This window comes from Triticum aestivum, chromosome 6D (genome assembly GCF_018294505.1).
Source record: "Triticum aestivum cultivar Chinese Spring chromosome 6D, IWGSC CS RefSeq v2.1, whole genome shotgun sequence".
NCBI classification, from domain to species: domain Eukaryota; kingdom Viridiplantae; phylum Streptophyta; class Magnoliopsida; order Poales; family Poaceae; genus Triticum; species Triticum aestivum.
This window is the reverse complement of record NC_057811.1, coordinates 93,049,768-93,077,283: the sequence shown is the minus strand read 5'-3', so window position 1 is coordinate 93,077,283 and position 27,516 is coordinate 93,049,768. Positions and strand designations below refer to the sequence as shown.

The 27,516-nt window shown below is 49.3% G+C and overlaps 1 pseudogene; it reads left to right on the top strand.

Moving 5' to 3' along the window:
• Positions 1-27,516, top strand: LOC123142478 (SNF2 domain-containing protein ENL1-like; annotated as a pseudogene).

Below are 27,516 nucleotides of genomic sequence, written 5' to 3'. Positions count from 1 at the left end.
ATGGCGACGGCGTCTCCGTCCTCGCGGCTGGACTTGTCCGACTTCTCCGACGCCCTCGACCACCCTCCTTCCGGCGAACCCCACCACCCGGCAGCAGCCGGTATCATCATCGTCCTCCTCATCTAACTACGCTAATTTCTTCAAATTAATCGTCAATCGATCCATCCTCAATCGCCCCCCTCCCGTGCACGCATACGCAGAGCCTCCTCACCACGTTGGCACGGGGAAGGTGAAGCTGCCAGGCCGCCGCCGCCGCCTATTCAAGCTTGCCAGCAACACATCTTCCGACGACGAGCTCGATGTCGCCTGCAGCTGGGAGGCGGAGGAGCCGGACATATTTCTGGACTGCATAGATGATGAAGACGAGGCAGATCAGGAGGTGGAAAACCACCATGACACAGACGGCGACGAGGAGGAGGAGCCACCCGACATATTTCTGGACTGCATAGATGATGAAGACGAGGCAGACCAGGTGGAAAACCACCATGACACCGACGGCGACGAGGAGCAGGTGGAGGTGGAGCCCGCTGACATACTTCTGGACTGCATAGATGATGAAGACGATGCCAACCAGGAGGAGGAAAACCACCATGACACCGACGGTGACGAGGAGGAGGAGGAGAAGGAGCCGGCTGACATACTTCTGGACTGCATTGATGATGAAGACGATGCCGACCAGGAGGAGGAAAACCACCATGACACCGACGGCGACGAGGAGGAGGAGGAGGACTTTGAGATGGGGGCCGCCGCGGGAAGCGGCAGGCCGCCGTACAGGCTCCCAGCGAGGGTATACAAGATGTTGTACGCCCACCAGCGCGAGGGACTCGGCTGGCTCTGGTCGCTGCACTGCATGGGAACCGGCGGGATCCTAGGGGACGAGATGGGACTCGGCAAGATCATGCAGGTTCAATTCCTATTTCTTCCCTTCATCTAACCCATTGGCATTCATTTGGTTGTTCTCCTCATTAAATTGATCAATCATAACAAGACCTGTTAATTTGTGTCGATCTCACCATCATCGGCTCGGTTTCTCCCTTAATTGTACGCCCTTTGTTCCTAAATATAAGACATTTTAGTAGTTCAATTTAAACTGCCAAAACGTCATATATATATTTAGAAACAGAGGTAGTACTTTTTTTTGCGAAGAATCATAGGGTTTATTATTCCAAAATGACAGAGTTACAATCCTCAGCGACTAAGTCACTGACACAAGGAAGGTTGTTGTGGATGAATGCTAATTGCTACTACTAGCCTGCAGATATTATTCTGAAAACTACATCCTGCATAGTAAGGGACTGAAACCGATTATATTTATCATCTGACCCGACACAAGAGAATAGAATTTTATTTCGTTGCTATTGTATCGCGTGCTTAATTACACTTGTTTCCAAGCTAGTAATCTGTGTACTACTACACAAGCACTCGTTTCCTTCAGCCAGAATATATATACTCTCAATATCAAGTTGGTGATGCAATATCCTGATTGAGAGAGTTTATCCTTACTTTTATGTCGGTGCAGGTTTCCTTCTTGGCAGGGTTGTTCCATTCCGGTTTGATCAGGAGGGCGCTAGTTGTCGCCCCTAAGACAGTTCTCACTCATTGGATTAAGGAGCTTTCGGTTGTCGGCCTCAGCCACATGATCTGCGAGTAGGATCTCCTATTTCACAATATTTCAACCCCCCCCCCCCCCCCCGCCTCCCTAATTGATACAGATCAAGCCCTGTTGATTTCTGCTAATTGATTCCTCTTCCTTTTCACAGGTACTATGGTTCCAACATGAATATTCGTGACAATGAGCTTCAACATGCCTTCAAGGTTTGTTTTGTTTGGTTTCCTAAGATAAATTGACTTCAGTTGGTCATTCATTTCCTTAGTTTTTATCCGAACTGTCAAATGGAGCAGAAAATCATTTCCACATAAGTGCCATCTAAAAAAATTGCATAGCTAGTTCTTTCTATACATTTTAGTGAGTCACATCAGCTATTTATCGTCTTATTACAGGAGGGAGGTATCTTATTGACAACATATGATATTGTCCGGATCAATTACCATCCAATAAGAGGTGACTTCTATAATGACACCGGCGACGAGGAGGAGGACTTTTGGAATTATGTTGTTCTTGATGAGGCACATTATATCAAGAACCCCAATACACAAAGAGCCCAAAGCTTAGTTGAAATACCTTGTGTCCATCGGATTGCCATTAGTGGAACACCTATTCAAAATAACTTGATGGTACCACCTAGCTGACATTTCTAAAAACCTCGTACTTTACATGCTCCTATGTACTTTGTCCTCCTGTTACTGATGCAAATAAGCATGGATACTCTTGTAGGAAATGTGGGCGATTTTCAATTTTTGTTGCCCGGAAGCCTTGGGTGATAAGGAAGAGTAATTTACTTGCTCCCTTGTTTTCCTGCATTAGTGATGCTGTTTTACTTGACACCATCTAGTGTTATTTATTTCTGTATTATGACAGGTTCAGAACAAGGTATCAACGGTCTATCAGTCGAGGAAATGACAAGAACGCTAGCATTCGAGAGAAGCACATAGGGTCAAATGCAAGAAAGGTACCTGTCATCCTTGTGTGTTTGAGTCCAATTGACAGATAGACTTTTTAGTGTGTCAGCGTTGTTTCTTACTTTTTGGTATGTCCGCATTTTGGTACTGTATAAATGGTGATCATGTTTGATATATTCCACCATGTGCAATGCCATTACTTCTTGTCATTGTGATTTGTTAAGAAATTACAAGCTGAACATGCTGATCTCTAAGATGTGCATAATGTATTCATATACAGCTAAGTAGTACTTTCGTCTCTGGTTTGACATGTGAAAGCAATTCTCTAACTGAACTGCGTTTCAATTCCACATTATCTAATGTTGACTTCTAGTTGAACCATGAGAGGGCAAGCCATTTAGATTAAGCCATCTGAATCTGGATAATTACTTGTAGTCGTCTGAACTTACACCTATTATAATTCTTCTTTCATAATTAACTTTGTTTCACAGGAATTAAGAGAACGGATAAAGCCATATTTCTTGCGACGCATGAAAATTAAAGTGTCCCTTGAGACTGGGTTGACAGATGATAAAAAGCTTCCAAAGAAGGATGGGCTAATTATCTGGCTGAAATTAACAGATTGCCAGGTACTATAAATTTTGGTGTCGCTAATGCAAAACTGGTCAAGTAATTGGGCGAATGACAATTTTGCAATTTGTCTGTCTTTTGGGTGCAGAGACGTCTATATGAAGCTTTTCTGAACAGTGAGCTAGTTCAATTTGAATCGGAAGGAAATCCCTTGGCTGCTCTTAATGTAAGCATAAGCTCCAAAGCCTTCTCTTTGCATCCATCTTGTCTAACTTTATTTGTTCTCTTGTTGCTGTCATCTACTCCTTTAGCTCTGCTTATGTATGCTCATCATATACTTGCTCTGATTCAAAAGAGTTTGCAATATTATATCAAAATATAAGGCATGGTTGTAGAAATGATGACTTTTTCTATCTCTTGCCCTCATTTACCTCTCACTCTATTTATCATTTATTGTTAAACTTGCATATTAACTAACTATTCTAAGACAATAGTTTTCTCTTACTATTAATCCTTTCCGTACCTCTGAGCTAAACCAAAAATACACTTATAAAGTAAAATGGAGGTTGTATGGGAGGCAGCATTTGCTAATTGTATGGCCTTAATTTGTCATTTGTTTTTCTGTGCACATTCTTTTGTGCAATTATGTCTGTTTCATGTTTTTCCTTTTCCTCAACAGTATTGAAAAAAATATGTGATCACCCACTGATATTAACTCAGGGAGCTGCTGAGGACATCTTGGAAGGCATGGATGGAGATTTTAGTACTCAGGATATAGTGATGGTTGAAAAAATGGCCATGAACCTCGCAGATATGGCTCATGATGATGATGCAGTACAATTCAGTCAGGAAGTCTCATGCAAGTTATCTTTTATCCTGTCTTTGTTGGTAAGCATTATTTGAAGCATATTAGTTGTTAGTAATGTACTCCAACTATTTCTTTATGCAAACTCAAATGGTTAATGTTGTGTTGCAGCCGAATCTTCTTGAAGAGGGCCACCATGTTCTGATATTTTCTCAGACTCGTAAAATGCTAAACCTTATTCAGGTCTGTTGTCAATTCTTGGAGTGCATGCCGTGTTTTTGTGATATACTATAACATTCAAATTAGATCTACTCCCTCGGGGTCTCAAGACAGGGGATAGGAAATTAGGAAACCCAGGATGAGGGAGGCCGAGGCCGCCGGAGCCGAGGCGGAAACGAGGCCGCCGGAGGCGACCGGCTTCCCTTCGCCGGAAACTCGGTCCTCGTCGGGTGGCTGCGTAGGGGGGTCACCGCAGATCCGACCGCGTTCTCCCAGTGTCCTCGCGGCGGCGCCACCGGGAGGAAAGGAGGGACCGACGGGATCGGGCGGGGATCGTAGCGCCTCAACGCAGAAGAAGATCGGACGGGAGGAGAGCAGATGGACTCAATGGCGGGCTATGTTTTCTGCCGGGACAGATCCGGGCATCTGGACCGAAGGACGTCTTCGATTCACTCCGCACTCAAATTGGCTGGCACTTCTCGATTTGGAGAACGACGTCCTCGCCGGCGAATATTTTCCGAACAACGGCATAATCGAGGTAGGATTTCAATTCAAATTTGATGCGTATGAAGTGGTTGTTGGCGAATGCGTGCAGATCGATTTGCGTCCTAAGGCGCCGGAGGTGGTCGATTTGACGGCACCGACGGCCCCTGCACGACCGGGCGGACGATTTTGGGTACTTTTGGAGAGCGAGGACGAAGAACAGGTGGAGGTTCGTGTTCCCACAAGAACGCCTTTGACCTCGCAGGTTGCGAGTCCGTTGCCGGAGCCCAACGCCACAATGTTTCGACGTCGATCAAAAGTTCCCATCTCCAAACCGTCGATGAAACCATGGATCGGACCCATTCCTAAGGTAATCCGTGAACCTGTAACTTTGTCAGAATTTTTGCCGGAAAATTGGACTATGGTCACGAGGAAGAAGAAGAAAGGAAAGATTGTCCGGCCACCACCGCAGCCAGGATCGCCGGTGGCGAGATCGGCGAGCGATATTCGAGCGGCCAGACGGGCTCGTTTGTATACGTTATTGGGCTTTGGGCCTGGGGTGGATGCAGCGAGGGATGCAGGGACTGTTGAGGATATGGACCTGGGGGTCACCCGCCAGGAGGGCCGGGTTACTCCAAGGATCATTACCAGAAGCCCGGAGCTAAGTTTCAGGATAATGGGCCAGAGATGGGCTGAGACCCGGATATGGCTTAAAGCCCGTAGTTACAATCATTGTTATAGTAGACTTGTAGTGTAAGGCAAGTATTGTTTTAGAGCCCGAGCCGGACACTCTTATGAGCCGGCTCGGGACTCTAAGGGCTGCTGGGCGTCAGCCTCCCTATATAAAGGGACGACCCGGCAGCGGTTTGGGGACGACAACAATCTCTCCGAGAGCCGGGATAAGTGTTTAGTTCCCTGGCGATCGTAACCCTAATCAATAACACCTCGAACTGGACGTAGGCTTTTACCTTCACCGTAAGGGGCCGAACCAGTATAAACCCTCGTGTTCCTTGTCCCGAATAACCCCTTCAAGCTTCCTAGTTGCGATGGCTCCACGACTAAGTCCTAGCCCAAGGACATCTGCCGTGACAATTCCACGACAGTTGGCGCCCACCGTGGGGCGAGCGCACGGTGGATTTGAGTTCTTGAAGGGCAGCTTCGAAGGGCTCAAGGGATACGCTGTGGGCCGGATGACCAAGAGTCGTCGCGGCAGGCTCTACATCGACGACGCGGACTGGGGCCCCGACGCCGGCTCAGTGGAGTACGGGTACCGGGTCCCCTTTGGCGGAATTCATGTCTTCATTGGCAAGATTGGTGAGCCGGGCCCCGAGCCGGGTCTCTGCGCCGATCTCATCGAAACGGCTCAGCGCGCCCGATCCGCCCGGGCCCGGCCTGCCTTAAAACGCGCTTTTGTGGGATGCATCCATGGAAGGCCCTCCGATCCATCTGGGTCTGGGGATGAGGCGGCCGCCGGCTCTGACGGCGAGTCGGCCGCTGATGAGTCAAACTCGTTGTACCAACTTCAAGATGGCAGGCTCATGAGTTATTCCGATGGCAACAGTATCCCGGACCTTTTTGAGCCGCCAAGTCAGGTCGGAGTTTTTATGGCTGGTGCGCAGCCTGTTCAAAACCCCGCTACCGGATCAGAAAATCCGGAGCCTTCCCCGGCTCAGGTGCTGATGGATCTCACAGATAAGATGACGGCCCTGTTAACTGCCACGGTTGACCCGGCAGATCAAGCCCAGCATGACGCGGAGGTGGCACAGTTAAAATTGGATCTGATGAAAGCAAAAGAGGATCTTGCAGCAGAAGGGATCAGGCTGGCGGCGGAGCGGGCGGCTCTCGACGCCCGGGCTCAGTTGATTCAGGCGCAGTCCTTCCAACTCACGATGGATCAGAACGCGGCCAACGAGGTCATGAGAAGGAGGCATCAGAAGGCCCAGTCTCGACTCCCGCCGGTTTACGATCCGCGCAATCTATTCAACACACCGGGTGCGGGATCCAGTAACCCACCAGGTGTCATTGCGCCCGGGTCGGGACCCCTTATTCAGCCACTAGTAATGGGGCCTCCCCAGGCGCCCCCTGCCCCGCCTCAGTATGTGCCAATACCCCCGGGTCATTACGATAACCCGCTGGAGAACATGGTAGCAGCGGCAGCACGACTGGCGGCTCTTCCCGTTGACGGCAATTCTCCGGCAGCCGTGGAAACCCGCCGGGTCAGGGAACTCCTGCAGACGGCCCTAGCGCAGCAAGAGGCGTACTCCTACAGCCGGGACAGGATCCACTCAACTCCTCGCCCAGGCCAGAGCCCGAGCTACAGCCGGCACATGGTCTCGGCGACCGGCTCAAGTAATGTCCGACGCCATGGCCCGGCTCATGTTGGAACCTTCTACGCCGCAGACCAAGCACGGCAAGAGGTGGAGCAGGTGCCGCAATTGACGGCTTATCAGACCCCCCCGGGTTATCCAACGGCATCCGTTGATGTGGGTATTTCTACCAGGACCGGGGGTGTCCCTTGTTTGGTGCCGGCCATCCGTAATGAACGTTTACCTAAGGATTTCAAGGGCCCTAGGAAGGTGCCTAACTATACAGCTGACTTACAGCCTGCGGCCTGGATTGAGAGTTATGAGATGGCCATGGAACTGCTAGAGGTCAGCGAGGCGGCCATGGCCAAATATTTCACCATGATGTTAGATGGAACTGCCCGCACGTGGTTAAAAGGGCTGCCACCGAACTCCATTGGGTCTTGGACTGAGCTGAAGGCCCGGTTCATTCAAAACTTCAAGGATACCTGTAGGCAGTCTATGTCAATTGTGGATTTGACTAACTCTAAGCAGCAGGAGGGCGAGTCCACGACCCATTGGGTTCGCCGGGTCAAGGAGATCATACATTCATCAGATAAGATGGACGCCGGCTCTGCAGTCTTGATGTTAGAACATAACTGTCGTTTTGTGCCCCTAAAGATGAAGCTTGGGCGGCTTAAACGTGACTGCACGGATATGGGTACACTAATGGCGGCTCTTGTCAAATACGCTGATTCCGATGGTACCAAGGATCCCCCTTCAGATGATGAAAGGACAGGGAAGGGAAAGAAGAACGGCAATGGAAAGAGCCCTCAGTTTAACCCGGGGAATCAAGGAGGAGGCAAGCGCAAGGCCGATGGCAGCCTGGAGTTCGTAGCCAACACCCAAGGCAACAACCAGCGACGCAAGGGGAGGCCCCCTCCCCGAGGCGGCGGGTCAGGACCTTCTCTGGAGCAGCTGTTGAATGAACCTTGTCCGAGACACGGCTCTAGAGAGAAGCCAGCGACTCATCTGTGGAAGGATTGTGCTATCATGAAGGCCTTTAAAAACTACAATGGCCCGGGCAGCGGCCCAGGCGCAGGCGGCTCCGGCGCTGGCGGCTCTCATGGCCCAGGTGGCGGGTCAAATTCCGGTCCTCAGAACGGTCAAGGGGGCTTCAATCAACAGTCTGGTCAGGGTCATCAACAGCAACAGGGGGTTATCAGACCAACCCGAAGCAACTTAGCGGTGGACAGTATCACGTGTTCACCACTAGTTTGTGCAAACGAGACGAGAAGCTTCACAAGAGGGCTGTTAATTCTGTTGAGCCGGCGGTTCCACGCTACTTACGGTGGTCGGAGCAGCCCATAGTGTGGAGTAGGGAGGATCACCCTCCCCGGGTGGATAACCCGGGCCACCTGGCCTTAGTAGTGGCTCCTCAGGTGGGAGGCTATAAGTTCACAAAGGTACTCATGGATGGAGGCAGCAGTATCAACATCCTCTATTATGAGACTTTCCGTCGTATGGGGCTAGTTGATAAGAACCTCAGCCAGTCAAATACTATCTTCCATGGTGTGGTACCCGGTAAGTCGGCTTATCCAGTCGGCAAGATCGAATTGGAAGTGGCTTTTGGTGATGAAAACAACTACAGGGTGGAGAAGTTGACCTTTGAGGTGGTCAAGATAAGAAGTCCATACCATGCTATATTCGGACGGCCGGCTTACGCCAAATTCATGGCACGGCCGTGTTATGTGTACTTACAGCTCAAGATGCCGGGTCACAATGGGACCATTACAGTTCACGGCAGCCGGAAGGTGGCTCTGGAGTGTGAGGAAGGTGACGCGGCTTATGCAGAGTCTGTTTGTGCCACAGAAGAGTTGAAATTTTATAAAGACAATGTTGACCCAACAGATATGACCTCTCTGAAAAAGCCAACCACGGAGAATGAACCAGCAATGAAGTTTAAATCAGCCGATGAGACTAAACTTGTTGATTTTGTTCCAAGTGACTCGTCTCAGCAGTTCAGCATCAGTGCAAATCTGGACCCGAAATAGGAAGGCGCGCTCATCGAGTTCATCCGTGAGAATAGGGACATCTTTGCATGGAAACCTTCTGACATGCCAGGTGTACCTAGAGAACTCGCTGAGCACACTCTCAATGTGGATCCAAAATTTAAGCCGGTCAGACAGTTCCTTCGACGGTTTAACGAAGAGAGGCGGAAGGCTATTAGTGAAGAAGTGGCCCGGCTTTTGGCGGCCGGGTTCATTGTTGAGGTTTTTCACCCAGAGTGGTTGGCTAACCCGGTGCTCGTACTTAAAAAGAACGGCACCTGGCGGATGTGTGTGAACTACACGGACTTGAACAAGGCGTGTCCGGCTGATCCTTTTGCTCTCCCCCGTATCGATCAAATCATTGACGCCACGGCAGGTTGTGCACGCTTAAGTTTCTTGGATGCTTATTCCGGGTATCATCAGATTAAGATGGCAGTTAAGGACCAGGAGAAGACGGCGTTCATCACTCCCTTTGGAGCCTTCTGCTATGTGTCTATGCCCTTTGGACTCAAGTGTGCACAGGCGACTTAACAGCGTTGTGTGCAGAATTGCCTTCATAAGCAGATCGGGCGCAATGTTCACGCTTACGTGGACGACATTGTGGTTAAATCCTTCAAGGAGGAAACCCTGATAGATGACTTAAGGGAAACCTTCGACAATCTCCGGGTCTATAAGATGATGCTTAACCCGGCCAAATGTGTTTTTGGTGTTCCTGCAGGCAAACTATTGGGCTTCTTGGTTTCTGACAGGGGCATTGAGGCTAACCCAGAGAAGATCAAAGCTATCACTTCTCTAGCTCAGCCGGCATGTATAAATGACGTTCAGCGTTTGGCGGGTCGCATCGCTGCGTTAAGCCGGTTTATAAGCCGTTTGGGTGAGAAGGCTATGCCCTTGTATCAATTGATGAAGAAAACTGATAACTTTGTCTGGAATGATGCAGCTAATACCGCCTTCGAGGATTTGAAAAAGCAACTGGCAGAGCCCCCCGTCCTTGCTGCTCCGGTTGATAAGGAGCCCTTGCTACTGTATGTAGCGGCAAACGCACGAGCTGTCAGCGTGGCTATTGTGGTGGAGCGCAAGGAGGCAGGTAAGGAGCATCCGGTTCAGCGGCCGGTTTATTATGTCAGTGAGGTGCTCATTGAGTCCAAGCAGCGGTATCCGCATTGGCAGAAGCTCGTATATGGGGTATTTATGGCGAGCCGGAAGCTTAAGCATTACTTTCAAGGTCATCCCATCACTGTGGTCAGTTCCGCCCCTCTCGGTGATATTATCCAGAACAGAGAGGCTACAGGGAGAATTGCTAAGTGGGCTATAGAACTTGGACCTCATGACCTCAAATATGTGCCACGCACTGCTGTTAAGTCTCAGGCCTTGATAGATTTCATCAATGATTGGACAGAGTCACAAGTACCCGAGCAAAAGCCGGATAACACTTTTTGGACTATTCACTTTGATGGGTCCAGGCAGCTGGAGGGCTCGGGGGCTGGTGTGGTCTTGGCTTCCCCTAAAGGTGACAAGTTCCATTATGTGCTACGGTTGATGTTTCCTTGCACTAATAATGCGGCTGAGTACGAGGCTTTGCTCCACGGTCTTCGGGTGGCTAAGGAGATGAGCTTAAGCCGGCTGAGGTGTTTTGGTGACTCAGACTTGGTGGCTCAACAAGTATCAGGCACCTGGGATTCTAAGGATCCTCTAATGGCGGCTTATCGCCGCAAGGTTGATGCCATTGCCGGGCACTTTCAGGGATATCAAGTGGAGCACATTGACCGCAGGAAGAATGAGGCGGCTGATGCTTTAAGCCGGCTCGGCTCTCAGCGAAAGCCGGTGCCGCCTAACACTTTCCTGGATGTCCTATATAACCCTTCGGTTAAGTTGCCTACAGAGGAGGACTTGGCTATCCCTGACCCGGAGGCACGACTGGTGGCGGCTCTTCATATCACACCAGACTGGACAATGCCATATCTGGCTTATATAACCCGGGGAGAGGTGCCTGGGGATGAAATTCTGGCCAGGCAAATAACCCGGCGGGCTAAGTCAATGATTGTTATCGATGGCGAGTTGCATCATCGCAGTGTTTCAGGGGCATTCCAGCGTTGTATCTCCCCTGAGGAAGGTCAAGAGATCTTGCGCGAGATCCATGAAGGGGATTGTGGCCATCATGCCGGTTCAAAATCTCTTGTGGCCAAGGCTTTCCGTCATGGTTTTTATTGGCTGACGGCTCACGCTGATGCAGAGGACTTGGTCAGTAAATGTGATGGCTGCCAAAGGTTCTCCCGACGGGCTCATGTGCCGGCTCAGGAATTGAGGATGATCCCGATCACTTGGCCCTTTGCGGTCTGGGGGCTTGATATGGTCGGGCCTTTTAAACGGTCCAAGGATAAGAAGACCCACCTCTTGGTGGCAGTGGACAAATTCACGAAGTGGGTGGAAGCTGAGCCAGTTAGCAAGTGCGATGCAGCCACGGCGGTTCAATTTATGAAAAAGGTGATCTTCCGCTTCGGCTTTCCACACAACATCATAACAGACAACGGCACTAATCTGTCCAAAGGCGCTATGGAGGAGTTTTGTCAAAGAGAGCATATCCGGCTTGATGTCTCTTCAGTGGCACACCCCCAATCCAATGGTCAAGCTGAGAGAGCTAACCAGGAGATTCTGAAGGGCATTAAACCCCGGCTCTTGGTCCCTTTGCAACGGACGCCAGGTTGTTGGGTGGAGGAGTTGCCCTCCGTTTTATGGAGCATCAACACTACTCCTAACAGGTCTACAGGCTTCACGCCTTTCTTCATGGTTTATGGAGCAGAAGCAGTTCTCCCCAGCGACATCCGTCATGATTCACCTCGTGTGGCGGCTTATGTTGAGACGGATAATGAACAGGCGCGCCGAGATGCTCTGGACTTGCTGGACGAACAGCGTGATGTGGCAGCCGCCCGTTCAGCGATTTACCAACAAGACCTGCGCCGTTATCATAGCCGCCGGGTCAAATCCCGGGTCTTCCAGGAGGGCGACCTGGTGCTCCGGCTCATCCAGGATCAAACAGATGCACACAAGTTATCCCCACCTTGGGAAGGGCCTTTTGTGGTCAATAAGAACTTGCACAACGGGTCATATTACCTCATTGATATCCGGGAGCATAAGGACTCACGTAAATCTGAGGAGGAGACCCGTCGGCCGTGGAACATAGCTCAGCTTCGGCCTTACTACACTTAAGCTTCCGACTCTTGTGATGTACATATTTATCTCAGCCATGTATATATTATGATAAAGCAATAAAGCAGGACCTCTGTCCTTTGCTCTCTTCCAAAAATGTGTGTTGTTACATGCTGACTTACAGAAGATCCGGCTTATGATCATCTTCGAATCTAGCTGTAAGCAGTAAAGTCGCTTGGGGGCTTCCTGTTCACACATGGGTCGTATTCGAACCAAAGAGAACATAGCTGTCGATACCCATTTGATTGGCAAAGTGCCGAGCTCATTGGGAAGTTGCCTCTGGTCATATTTGAATCATAGTGTAACCCCTCTGAGAACCGACGTGGATCGTATTCGAATCAGCGTCGTTAAACAAATTTTCAGAATCACTTGGGGGCTTCCTGTTCAAACATGGGTCGTATTCGAACCAAAGAGAACATAGCTGTCGATACCCTCTTGATTGGCATCGCCAAACCCACTGGGGGCTATATGATCGTATCCGAATCTTAGCTTAACCCCTTTGGACCAAGTTTCTGGTCGTATTCGAACCGGAAGCCCTTAAGTTTTTATATTTTACCACAAACTTGCTTTGATCATGTCAAAGTATGTACTGCCGGGTTTCACTTGCCGGCTTAATTTTGGTTTATCTTGTTAGTTGAGCATCATGGATGTCATCAAGACAAATAAATTCGAGTTAAGGTACCAACCGTGCTACCCGGGCTATTTAACCCGGAAGTATGCTTACAGGCTGTTAAGTGTGTCATCACAGCTATGTTCGAGTATAGTTAAGGACCGATCTTTTTTGGTTCGTATCCCGGGTTATCCATCTCAAACACCTGATTCTCAGGGCGGTAAGCCGCTTTGCGACTTGTAATTTGCCTTTCTATGCAGATATTTAAAGGCACTTTTTAAGGTTGAGAAGGACAAAGGGATAATTCCGACCCGGAGGAGCATCAAAAGAATGACTTCAAAGGATTTCAGCATTCATTACGTGCATGATGGCACGGCAGAGATAAATTGTTGCACCTACTCTATTACAAAAATCTTTCAAAAGTTTCAAGGATGGGCGTTGTTTGGTGAGCCGCTAGCCGGTTTATGACGCCTGCTGAGTTGAAGTCCCCGGCTCATCTTCTGCTTCGGCTGATCCCAAGGCTTCGAAGGTCGACGACTTCCAGTTGATGCCGCTGAGAGCTTCGAACTGAGCTTCTTCATCAATTAACCCGTCCGGGTTAATCTCCGGGGCAAAGGTGTGCTGGCGAGCCGGAGGAATCAGATTGATGGCTTCATAGCGAGGGGTTGGAATCCTCTGATTCTCCGCGTTGTATCCCGGCTGATACTTGGTTAAATCGGTGTCGTTCCCGATGATGGTGGCCACCGGGCGCACAGCTTTCACACAAGCCGCGAAGTCCTTCTGGTCGAACGCTGAGCCGTCTTCTTTCAGGCTGGGATAACCCAGGGCGATGTCTGCCGGGTCTAGCTCCGGCAAGAAGGCTTTGGCCCGGCTCAGTGCGGCGATTGCTCCGGATCTCGCGGATGCTCGTCGTAGCTCCTGGATCCGCTGCGGCAGAACTGCGAGCCGGCGCAGGACTTCGGCCAGATGAGTCGGCACTTCATTCGACAGGGCCACCACAGCTAAAGCCCGCTGTGACCCGGTGTAGAGCTGTTCCACCAGGGTGTACACGGCCTTTAACTTGGTGACCACGCTCTGGTTCAAGTTGGCGCTTCTGGAACCTGTTTAACAACATCAGATGACCCGGTGGTAAGGATGAGTTAAGAGATGTAAACATTCCAATGTAAATGAAAGCCGGTGAGGCGACTTACCGAAGATGGCAGCTACCATTTGGGACACTTGGCGCTTTAGACCGGAGAGCTCAGCGGTCTTCTCAGTAAGGGCCTTCTCCGCCTGTTCTGCCCGGGTCACCAGTGCAGTTTTCTCCTCAGCCCAGGCCTTCCGCTCAGCGTCGAATTCAGTCTTCAACTTTTCCTGAGCGGCGATGCTGGAGACAAACTTGGCATTTGCCTTCCGGGTCTCCATCTCTTGTGCCTTCAGCCGGCTCTTGAGATCCGCCAGGTCTGACTCTAATTTCTTGCCAACAGCCTGCATATATTTCCGGGTTATTAACAGTCATCCTATAAAGTCCCAAGCGCTTTCCAAGCAAAGACACTTGGCACTTGGGGGCTAATGCATATTGAACGTATCTATCTATGTACGGCCGGCTCAGTTCAGTAAGCCGGAATCTAAAGTCTACAACATATTCAAGTATAAGTCCTAGACTTGGGGGCTAGAATGGCAAGGATCACTATGCGGAAAGTAAGAGAACAGCAGAAGGTTACCTCAGATTTGTGTTGGATCTGGTTGACCATGGCGATCTCGGCGTCCCGGCTCTTGTGAACCTGGCTGATATAGCCTGAGACGAGTTCTCCAATACTTAAGTCGGTGTAGCTAGAGAGATCCCCCCTTGCGGAGCATTTGGCCAGCGCGGTCGGCCTTCCCGGCTCAACAAACTCCGTCCGGGTAATTACCACGTCCGGGTCATTAGCTGGTGGGGCTTCAGGCGCCGTATCCATGGGAATGGTGGCTTCAGGGGTGGAGGCGACTGGCGGCTCTTGAGCCGTCGTCTCCGGCTCAGGCAAGTCGGGCACTCCGGCTGACCTGGTCTTCTTTACTCTTTTGGTGAGCTTTGCCTGGGCACTGAAAAGGCAGAAGTGTTAGGCATACAAAGGGTAAGTACAGACAGATAATGTAAGGAGATTGTTATTACCCGGGGGCAGTCTTGAAGGCCGGCAGACTTGACTGCATGGAGTCACCCGAGGAGGGGGAGGTCTCCTGGTAATTGGAGTCAGAAGAGTTGAGTGGCTGACGGATGACACCCGCCAACGGATGAAAAGGGTACAGGAGAAAAAAAAACCTCAGTGCGGCGTTTCCTCGTTGCGTCGGGTAACCCAGTGGAGAGGTCGGTGTCCTTGCGGGCCCGGGTGTGACGCCGGCTCTCGTGAACCTGCTGCTTCAAAAGAAATTGAGGGTCTCGGTGAGCTAATCGATGGGAAAAGCTTACTTTCCGGGTTACCCTTCGGACTTTCAGCTGTGGTAAAGGCTCCGAGCCGGAGGAAAGTGATGTTACCTCTTCGACCACCGGGTTACTGGCGCCGGTGTCATCCTGTCAATAAGCAAGTGTTGATAAGGCGGACAGCATCAGACAACATATACTGCAAGAATTTAAAAGATTTAAGGGTTACCTCTGATTCGGAGCTATCGCTTAATTGCAGCAGCTCCGAAGCAGTGGGTCTGTTTCCCTTTTTGCGAGGGGCGGCTCTCTTGGCGGCTTTCTTCGCCTTCCTGGCCTTCTTGGCCGCCTCGTGGTCATACTTGACCCGCCAGAATTTATCATCAGCCTGAGAAATACAGTAATGAGCTCTTAGTAAGATGACAGGTAAAACAAAATGGAAAGGTTAAAGTCAGCGGTTTACCGCTGGGGCTGGATTGGTCTTGCAGAACGGGGCTAGCCCGATTCTTCCACAGTCTGACAGGCTCTCGTTTAAAAGAGCCTTGGTCTCTTCTTCAGCAACGTCTTCTGGAAGATCATTGCGACTGTGCCTCTGCGGGTCATCCTTTCGCCCGGTGTACTCACACATTAAGCCGGGGCGGCGGCTCAATGGGATCACCCGCCATGAGATCCAGACCCGGACCAGGTCAATTCCGTTCAGACCATTGCCTAGCAGGGCTTTGATCTTGTTGATCGTTGGAAGCAGAGGCTGGCGTTCTGCGGCAGTCAGTTTGTCGGATAATGGATGAGTTGGCTCCAGGCGCGTTGGGCGAAAGCCGGGCAGCGGGCTCTCATCAGCCGGGGACGTGTCTTGGCAGTAGAACCAAGTCATGTTCCAGTCCTTGGGGTGACTTGGCGGATCTGCATAAGGGAACAGACAATCCCTGCGCCGTTGGATGGAGATGCCGCCTAACTCTAGACTTGGACCGTTTGCACTCGGTTTGGCGGTTCAAATAGAACAGCTCTCTGAAGAGCAGCAGACTCGGCTCTTCTCCAAGATATACTTCACAAAAAACTTGGAAGTTGCAGATGTTGGATATGGAATTGGGTCCTATATCCTGAGGCCGAAGATCAAAGAAGTTGAGCACGTCCCGGAAGAACTTTGAGCCGGGCGGTGCGAAGCCCCGGCTCATATGGTCGGCAAAGATCACTACCTCCCCGTCTCTCGGCTGTGGCCTTTCTTCGGACGGGTCAGGGGCACGGTAGGACATCACTTCCTTCTTAGGCAGATATCCGGATTTAACGAAGTTGGCCAGGGTCTCTTCGGTGACGCTGGATTTCATCCAGTTGCAAGTGATGGGAGCCTTGGGAGGCATGGTGACGGTTGGTGGTCTACGAGGAAGAGAAAAGTGTCCGGGTTAATTATAAGCCGGAGTATATCATTCAAGTTACAATGACGGCTTATGAAGGGGACTAATGGTATGTCTTGATACGGTGGGTTATCTAAGCCGTCGGGGTTTTCAGGATAAGTTGGTCGTCTACGGCTTACTGCGGTTAAGTCGGAAGATACTACAGAGCATGATTCTCTTTAAACCGGAAAGTTCTACGGCGCGTGTTTTCTCTAAGTTGGAAATATAAGCCGCCAAGATTCAAGGACTGCAGTTTTTACTAAGTGTGGTAAACAGATTTCACATATTACAGTAACTTTTTTGGATCAAAGTAGTCGGAGCAGAGAAAGTTTTCTAGACCTAAAAAACAGAAGCAGGGGAGGTTCTTGAGATGGAACCCAGTCCTTATGCAGTAAAAAGAGGTGTTCTTGCAGAAGAAATGAACCTCAGATATCTACCGCGGTGGTTCTACACAAGCCTAAGGATCAACGGGGGCAGTGGCTACAGGGGTTACCGAAACTTGCGGTAACAGTGATGAACATGAAGAACACAGATGAACTCTGTCCTAGATCTATGCTAGTAAGGCAGAGGGGACTCACCGGAGCTGGAGAAGAGCGGGGGCCGCCGACGTTATCTGGTCCGAGTCAGGTTGATGCAGCGGCCGGGTTGAGGAAGACCAGTGGTGCGACGGCGGCGGCGGCAGAAGCTCGGGCAGAGGAACGGCAGTGCGAGGAAGAAGAAGGAGAATGTGAAGAAGAGAGTGCCGGGCCGGCCTATTTATAAGGCCGAGTCATAAGCGGGCGCGGGATTTGAGGAGGCCACGGCGTGGTTATCTCCCCCCTCACGGCGCCTCGATTCTCGGAAGGTCAGTAAAAGCAAAGATCCGTTGCGGATCTGGCGGAGTAAAAAACGGATTTAGTGGAGGATGACGTCACGGCGGATTACCCGGAGTCCAGAGGATGACGTCACTCCGGGTTATGACCTTCACATGAATGATAAGCCGGAGATTTTTTCTGACTGCGGAGCTGAAGATTGACACGAGCCGGCTCAAGTCAATCTGGGGCCTAATGTTGAGGATATGGACCTGGGGGTCACCCGCCAGGAGGGCCGGGTTACTCCAAGGATCATTACCAGAAGCCCGGAGCTAAGTTTCAGGATAATGGGCCAGAGATGGGCTGAGACCCGGATATGGCTTAAAGCCCGTAGTTACAATCATTGTTATAGTAGACTTGTAGTGTAAGGCAAGTATTGTTTTAGAGCCCGAGCCGGACACTCTTATGAGCCGGCTCGGGACTCTAAGGGCTACTGGGCGTCAGCCTCCCTATATAAAGGGACGACCCGGCAGCGGTTTGGGGACGACAACAATCTCTCCGAGAGCCGGGATAAGTGTTTAGTTCCCTGGCGATCGTAACCCTAATCAATAACACCTCGAACTGGACGTAGGCTTTTACCTTCACCGTAAGGGGCCGAACCAGTATAAACCCTCGTGTTCCTTGTCCCGAATAACCCCTTCAAGCTTCCTAGTTGCGATGGCTCCACGACTAAGTCCTAGCCCAAGGACATCTGCCGTGACAATTCCACGACAGGGACGGTCGTGGGTTCTCTAGGTTTGGGCGAGGCCCAGCCAGAGGCCCAAGCCTCTTTGCATCCACATCATGCGGACGTGCATGTATCGACGCTGCCAGCGAAACCATCGATCGCGTCTAGGGTTTTGGCTTCGGGGTTTCCATCGCTAGGCTCGGGACGGGCGAGGAAAGTTTCTCGCGCATGCGCCATGACAGGACGAGGGCCGCCGTCCGCTGCTGGCGCCTCTCCTTCGGGTGGTTCTGGTCGTGGTGCTCCGCCGGTCCTTGGTGCAGCCGATGCGGGCGGCGTCGGTCGTAACGCTCCGCTGACCGCTGGCGCTGGTGGCGCCGGCCGCGGCGCCCTGCCGGCCGGTGCGAAAGGCAGTGTCGGACGCGGCGGCCTGCCTCCTCAGAGGCCATCGGCTGCGGGGATGCAGCCTACAGCCGGAGCCGGCCGGGGTGCTCCGACCGTCCCGCGGCAGATTTCGGTGGTCGATCCTGCCAGGTCTCAGGCGTTGACACATGCTGCTCAGACCACCGTGCGCCAGCCGGAGGAACCAATTCAGCCACCGGCAGCCAACGCACTGGCCCTAGGAAGGGGTCGCGGTGCGCAAGGGCGTGGTGGATATAGTGGTTACAGTAGAGATGGACAGAATTTCAACCGCTACGGGCAGTGGGGAGATGATGGATATGATGCATATGGTGAGGGAATGCACCGTGGATCTTCGTCCGGTGGCGGCCGGGGATATAATCGATATTCTGATGAGGACGCAGGACATTTTCAAGGTCCGCCCGGTAATTTTGTTGAAGGTGTTGCCGGACCCAGGGATCGTTTCCGAGGTGGATATCGTCGCGGTGGGAGAGGGAAACGGCCACCACCGCCACGGCACTACCCACCGCCGCCACCGCCAGCTATAGAGATGGCTTCGGGCGAGGAGATCGAGCACGGAGCAGCTAAGGTGGGAGACCCATCCACGCTACCCGCAGCGGCAGTTGATGCGGTTAGGGCTTTGGCAGCAGTGCAGGTTCCGGTGACTTCGGGAGGGACCAAACATCGGGAGGGCACGTCTGACAAAGGGTCGGAGAAAGCGGAGGGAGAGAAACTCTCTAAGTGGGCGATTAAGAAGAAGAAGTTGCCTTGTTATAGATGTGGTGAGCCGGGTCACTTCGTGGCAGAGTGTACGAATGAGCTTTGCGAGTATTGTCTCCGCTCCCAGCACGTGACCGGGGAATGCCCTCTCCTCTCCGGTCCCAAGCCTGCCATTAACATTTTTGGGGTCTGCTGTAAGGAGTTGATGTTTTTTGAGACACCGGAGGTCGATCCTCTACCACAGATGGTTGAGAGTTCTTTCCCGGTAGCTATCAGAGTTACTAATGGGCAGTTGACCGAAGCTCAGATTGTCAGACAGTTACGTGAGTTAGTGCCGGGTAATTATCGGTGGCTTCTGGAGCAGTTAGATGGTCAGTCTTATAAGGTTGATTGTCCCACTAAAGAGGATCAGATGCATTTTCTTAAGTGGGGTTTATGCAGAGTTACGAGTACAAACATTGTTATCGCTTTCGACGAGTGGAAGCAGGAGGAACCTGAGGGTACACCTCTACAGAAGGTATGGGTTCGTTTTTATGGGGTGCCACCTAGATATGTAAAACATTTTCTGATTGCTTGGAGTTTGGGTGGTCTGATTGGTAAGACAGATAAGGTTGACATGCCTTTCACTCGCGCACAAAATGCTGCGAGGCTGTTGGTCAGTGTGGTGAGTGTTGAGCATATACCAGATGTGGTCAGCTGGACACATGCTGGAGTCACTTATATCTTAGAGCTCGAGATCGAGGATACTGCAGTCTCCAAGGAGGGGGATGGGCCACATGACATGGATACGACTGAGGGTGGCGGCGCGCCCGGGAACCAGGAGAAGGGGGCCGATGATACACTCCCGGAGTCGGATAAGGGGCCTGCGCCAGATAAGGTAGCCAGTTCTACCAAACAGGCGCCCTCGTCCACTACTCCGATGAACACGCTTCGCTTTGGTTCTTTTGCACCGGGGTCGGCTTTTAGCCGGTTATGGACCACCAGGGTTGAGGCAGACGACCCGGCAGAGCTTGAGCTGCCACCAGTGCCGAATCTAGTCGGCGATGTGACGATTGCGGAGTCTACACCCGGGGTGCGGGCCGATCCTAAGAGGTTGGCCGCGGGAGGGGCGCCTGGACAGGAGGTCTGTGGCGCTCTTCCTATTTTGACGTCTCCGGTCGAGTTGGGGGTGAGGTGCGGGAAGGAGTCCCGTGCTATAACCCCCCCACAGGATCATATCTTCCACAGTGGCGTGTCGGGGTGAGATGCGGGAAGGAGTCCCGCGTCGCAACCCCTCCACTGTGTTGCACCGAGCAGGGCGGTCGAGGGACGACGGTTTCTGCGGGTGCCAAGGGGGACGGGATCAGTGAGCAGGCGTCTCCACGGTCCTTTTCCCCCGTGGCACTCGCGGCGGAGGTCCACTCCACCACGCCCTACCCTCCTTCACCGACGATACGGGAGGGGCGTGGGAGTCCTGACCGCACCCTTTGCGGGAGGACCACGGAGGAGCTCATCGCCTTTGGCGGGATTGCGGATCCGGTGTCGGCTGGCAGGCGTGTCAGCAACCGGATCCAGGGACAGCCGGATGCGGACGACCTGCAGCTAGCGCGTGCCAAGAGGGCCGCCATGCTTCGTCATGCTGAGATCACTGCAGGTACGTCCTTTGATATAAGTTGTTCCATTTTACACTTCTCTGAGAATGAAATTGTTGATAAGGCAAACGACTTAGGTATTTCTTTGGGGTCAAATGAAACCGAGGACGTCAAATCCGTTAATGATCTTTTAGACTTGGAAGCGGAGAGGGCTTCTGAGATCATTCATAATCTTGCCTCTATCCAACCTTTGAATGAAAATGACATGAACACTTTAGGAATTAATGATCTTACAAATATTTGTAATAATCTCTTACCGAGTGCCGAGGCTGAAGAGGAGGAGGATGTTGAGAACAGAGATACGGTGGAGCCTCTCTTGATGGAGGAGGCCCTGTCTGTCATAGATGATTCCTTCGTACCACAGGGTGTTGAGGAGAAGCCCAAAAGACCCTGGAAGCGGAAAATTTATCCTACTTCGGCAGTACGTAGAAGTGCTAGAGTAAAACTTAAGAAAAAATTCCATGATGATTTATGAAAGGACTTTTTTGGAATAGCAGAGGTCTAGCAGACTTGGCTAAACAAAGATTCTTAGCAGAGACAACTTTAGAGCATCACTTAGATTTCATTGCACTTTTAGAAACCGGACGAGATAATTTCACATCCCAATTCCTCCAAACACTTTCCAGTGGTATCGACTTTGACTGGCACATTTTACCTCCTAGAGGAAGATCCGGCGGGATTTTACTAGGAGTACGGTGTGAGACGTTAGAGGTGCTTAATGTGGTGCAGGGAGATTTTTCGGTTAAATTCAGGGTGAGATCAAAATTGGATGGGTTCTGATGGTCGCTAGTTGCAGTATATGGGGCAGCGCAACCTGAATTTAAACCCGATTTTCTTGCCGATTTAGTGCGGATTTGTGGAGATGAAAATCTGCCATTACTAGTCGAGGGAGATTTTAATATCATTCGGAGAAGAGAAGAAAAGAATAATGACAATTTCGATGGACGTTGGTCAATGATGTTTAACATGATTATCGAGAGCCTCAATTTGAGAGAAATTGATCTCTTCGGTAGACAGTTTACATGGGCCAACTCGTTACCTACTCCGACTTATGAGAAGTTGGATAGGGTACTTGCTAGTGTGGAGTGGGAACAAAAATATCCCATGGTGTCGGTTCATGCGATGCAAAGAGCGATCTCGGACCATACACCACTCTTTTTAGATTCGGGAGAGGCTACCCATGTTGCAAACAAGAACATCTTCTCCTTCAAGCAAAGTTGGTTTGAGCGAGAAGGATTTATGGAGATGATTGCACGCGAATGGGATAAACCAGTTATGGGTAGGACACATGTCGAGAGATGGCAGAATAAGATTAGACACCTCTGATAATTTCTGAGAGGTTGGGCCAGGAATGAGAGTGGGATTTATAAGAAGAAAAAAGAAAGTCTAACTCAACTCATTGAGGCACTAGATGTAAAGGCTGAAACCACTCTTCTTTCTATTAATGAGCATCGCACCAAGTCTGAGGCTGAGCAAGGCCTACGTGCTCTCTTGAGAGAGGAGGAACTCAAGTGGGCGTTGCGTGCGAAAACGCTTAAGGTTGTCCAAGGGGACAACAACACACAGTTCTTCCATATGGTTGCAAATGGTAAACATAGGAAGAAGAAGATCATACAGCTTGAACAGGACGAAGGAACAATCGTGGGGCATGAAAATCTGAAAGCATATATTTCCAACTATTATAAAAGCCTTTTTGGACCCCCGATTACTTCCACGGTGTCTCTTGATGAGTCGGTGATTGATGATATACCTCAATTACAGGCAGCGGAGAACGATGTTCTCTCTGCACCGTTTACTGAAAAAGAAGTTCATCTGGCCATAACTCAAATGAAGCCGAATAAAGCACCGGGACCAGATGGGTTCCCAGCTGAATTCTATAAGAAATGTTGGCATATCATTAAAGATGATCTTATGCCTATGTTTCACGATTTTTTCGATGGCCATTTGGAGTTGTTTCACCTCAACTTTGGTATTATAACATTATTACCGAAGAAGAATGAGGCGGTCCGAATAGAACAATTCCGACCCATTTTCCTGCTGAATGTGAGTTTTAAAATCTTCACAAAGGTAGGAACCAATAGATTGACACAAATTGCTCACTCAGTGGTTCAACCTAGTCAGACAGCTTTCATGCCTGGACGACACATACTCGAAGGAGTGGTTGTCTTACATGAAACACTCCATGAGATTCACTCAAAGAAACTAGACGGGGTTATCTTAAAAGTGGATTTCGAGAAGGCTTATGATAAAGTAAAATGGCCTTTTCTTCAGCAGGCAATGCGTATGAAGGGTTTTAGTGAAACCTGGAGGCACCAGGTGGGTACTCAAGTCCAGAAAGGTAGTGTCGGAATTAAGGTGAACGATGACATCGGTCACTACTTCCAGACGCATAAGGGGTTGAGACAAGGGGATTCCATGTCACCTCTTCTGTTCAATATTGTGGCAGATATGCTGGCCGTCATTATTGGCAGGGCCAAGCAACATGGCCATGTAGAAGGTCTAGTTCCTCATCTGATTGATGGAGGAGTGTCCATTCTACAATATGCTGATGACACTATCCTTTTCATGGAACATGACATGGCTAAGGCACGTAACATGAAACTTATCTTATGTCTATTCGAACAATTGTCTGGATTAAAAATCAATTTTCATAAGAGCGAGGTGTTCTGCTTTGGGAAGGCCAAAGAAGAGGAACATACTTACAGACAATTGTTTGGATGCGAATTAGGTGCTTTACCATTCAGTTACTTGGGTATTCCGATTCACCACCGTAAACTATCCAATAAGGAATGGAAATGTATTGAAGAACGAATTGAAAAAAAACTCAGTTGTTGGAAGGGCAAGTTGATGTCATATGGAGGTCGACTAGTTTTGATTAACTCCGTATTGACTAGCATGCCAATGTTTTTACTTTCGTTCTTCGAAATTCCGAAAGGGGTCAGAAAGCGGCTTGATTTCTTTAGATCTCGTTTCTTTTGGCAATCTGAGGAGTCCAAGAGGAAGTACCGTCTCGCGCGATGGGATATCCTTTGTCGACCTAAAGACCAAGGGGGGCTCGGTATTGAGAACTTGGAAATTAAGAATAAATGCCTTATGAGCAAATGGTTGTATAGGTTAGAGACAGAGCCGGAGGGCATGTGGTCTCAAATCTTGCGCAATAAGTATTTGCACTCGAAAACGCTAGCCCAGGTTACTATCAGACCGAATGATTCACCGTTCTGGAAGGGACTTATGAGAACGAAGGATTTGTTCTTTCGTAGGATCAAATTCGTGATTGGCAACGGGATGTCAACAAGATTTTGGGAGGACACGTAGCTAGGAGAGACACCTCTGGCCTTACAATATCCTACCCTTTACAATATTGTGCAACGTAAGGAAGATTACGTAGGTATTGTCTTTCAAAATATTCCCTTGAACATCCAGTTCCGACGTACGTTAGTGGGTGAGAGATGGACGGCCTGGATGCACCTGGTTCGGAGATTGATTGAAGTTCGACTCTCCAACGTGCCAGACTCCACACACTGGACGTTAACTAAAAATGGGATATTTACGGTGAAATCATTTTATACGGATCTGATTAATTCTGGCCCCATCTCAAGGTCACTTTATATATGGAAGATTAAGGTTCCTTTGCGGATTAAAATTTTCATGTGGTTTGTTCACAAGCAAGTAATACTCACAAAGGACAACCTACTTAAGAGGCGATGGGTAGGTAACTCGCGGTGTTGTTTTTGTGCTCAAGACGAGACAATACAACATTTATTTATTGCATGCCCACTTGCCAAGTTACTTTGGAGAACGATTCATATAGCTTTTAATATCACCCCCCCCCCCCGAAGATATTGTGTCTTTGTTTGGGACGTGGTTAGCTGGGGTTGAACAGTTCACGGCAGCTCGTATTCGGATTGGAATATGTGCGTTATTATGGGCTATATGGAACTGCAGAAACGATATGATATTCACCAGACAACACAACTTAACTTTTTTGCAGGTTATCTTCAGAGCTACAGCCTGGATCCGTACGTGGTCCTTACTCACTCCTATGGACTCCAGGGAGCCTTTGGTTACTGGGTGCAACCAATGGGAGATGGTGGCTCGGGCTATATTCAACCGGTTCGGATGGCGGTCGCATAACAGGATAGGAGTCTAGAGAGATTGTCCTCATTATTACCGTACCGGTTGTCTTTGTCCGCTTGTACTTTTCAGTTCTTATGCCTTGTGCTTTGCTCCGTTTGCGAGCTGTAAAACCTTTGTGGTGATACTTTTTGAATTTTTAATAAAAGGGCTGCATGCATCATTATGATGCAGAGGCCGGGGGTATACCTCCATTTCTAAAAAAAAAGATCTACTCCCTCGGTCCCAAAAAGCTTGTCTTAGATTTGTCTAGATACGGATGTATCTAGATAGATCCATATCTAGATAATCTAAGACAAGCTTTTTGGGACGGAGGTAGTACTATTTTGTATACATTGTTGTTTTTGTATATTCACGTACTCCCTCTGTAAACAAATATAAGACGTTTTGAAGACTTGTGTTAAGTCTCTAAAACGTCTTGTATTTGTTTACAGAGGTAGTACATGATAAACTCTGTTAGTAGAGTAAATGGGTAATTTCTGCTTACAAAATATACTGATGTTAAAATCTGTGCACGTCTTACTGTTACGTGAGTCTTAGACACTTGTGTGCAACAGAAGAGGCATATCACATTCAAGTTCCGTTCAATAGACAAGTATACTTGAGATAAAATATTGTCTTAGCATGACTGGTGGCTTTTGGCATGTCTGATCTAGTGCTGGCATCAGAATATACATTCCCATTTTCGTTGAGTATGTACTACAGTATATCATAAAAAGTAGTTTTGAGACGTGGATTCTCATCTGTTGTAACACATTCAATTATTGCAAAAGGAAGCTATAATATTAGAGGGCTACGACTTTTCTCGCATGGATGGTGGCATCACTGATATTTCCGAGAGGGAAAGGATTGTGAAGGTTCCTATTCTCACTTCCCTTTTTCTATGTTATGTTAGGCAATGGACTCAATTATATATGCTATGTTGCTTACGTATTATGCATTTGCATATCCAGGATTTTCAAGAGGGCTATGGAGGTCAAATATTTTTTACTGACCACAAAAGTCGGTGGTCTTGGACTTACACTCACCAAGGCAGCTCGTGTCATACTAGTCGATCCTGCTTGGAATCCAAGGTATCCGAATATTGGCACATCCTTAACAAGTGTATTCCTTTTGCTTTTATGGATGCTTGTCACTGCAAGTTTTTTAATTCCATGACACGATCTTCCATTTTACAGTACGGATAATCAGAGCGTTGATCGGGTTGATCGAATTGGACAGACCAAAGAAGTGCTTGTGTACCGCTTAATGACCTCTGCAACTGTCGAAGAAAAGATGTATAAATCGCAGGTTCAAATATGATCTAGAATTTTCTTACTCCAGTGTTTTTCATAATGACATCTCTAGGCTCTATCTTTAAGTTCCATACTTTCGCATCCTTGAATCGTATGTTACCTTTTTCCAGGTCCTCAAGGGCGCTTTGTTTAGGGCAGCCACGGAGAAGAAAGAACAGAGACGTTACTTCAGCCAGAGTGTACTTATCATGATACCGTTACTTGTCACTACTTGCTGGATGTTCTACTGGATACTATGGCTAATTCTTTTGCGTATCTTTAGGAAATTCAAGAGCTTTTTAGTCTGCCGAAACAAGGTTTTGATGTTTCCCTTACCCAGAAACAATTGCAAGAAGAGCATGGAGAGCAGCTTGATATGTAAGACATTTTCTTTTGTTCATTAATTCTGATGATATCAGCACTGGAATATTCGAGGCTCCATATACTTTAGCATAAATATGAAATGGAACTGGCTTTAATTATTACTTGGTACAAATCAGTCAGAAAACACACACAAAAATGTTGAGGTGTTATGGAGACATTTTGGGGTACAGAAGGCTTTAGTTCTTCTTGATAGGACAATTTGGGGTGCCCAAAGGAAATGGATAATAAGATATTTGCAAAAAAGGAGAACTAATTAACAGCTAGTTTTCACATGAATCGGCTGGACAGGGAGCTTCTTGATCCCTGATAGCAATAGTCGGTGACAACTCTAGGTTCTTTGCTGCAAAGTTAATCTGTTTGCCTGTACTATATATCCAGGGACGAGTCGTTGCGGGAGCACATCCAGTTTCTGGAGAAGCAAGGAATAGCAGGTGTGAGCCATCACAGCCTCCTATTTTCAGAAACAGAAATCTTGCCGATGCTGAGTGAGAACGATGCTCCGGGCAGGTCAGTGCTGCTGCCTCCATCCGACCGCATTTTGTCATTCTTTTGTTAGCAGCCATCAAGTGGATTATCACTAAACTTGAGTTTACATCATGTAGGGGTGCCCATGCTAAGCCAAAGGTCGATTGCTTCAATGCTAAAACACACTTGGCAGGCAAGAACACAGATTCAGATATCCCTGAAGAAATCAACCGGCTGTCGGAAACCTTCGCAAGCACGGTAAGCCTCCTTCACTTCTGCAAAAGAGCTATGCACTATCTGTAATAAGCTGAGAAGAATGTACATATTGTGGCTGGCAGACGCTGGAGCCGAGGCTGCCTCAGTGTGGAGACAGGACACATGGTTTGGATGACGAAAAGCTGGCGGTGATCGCCGATCGTCGTCGTCGCCGTCCAAGGAAGTGGTCTGCTAATTATGCTCTTCTTCACCAGGCTGCTGCATCTTAG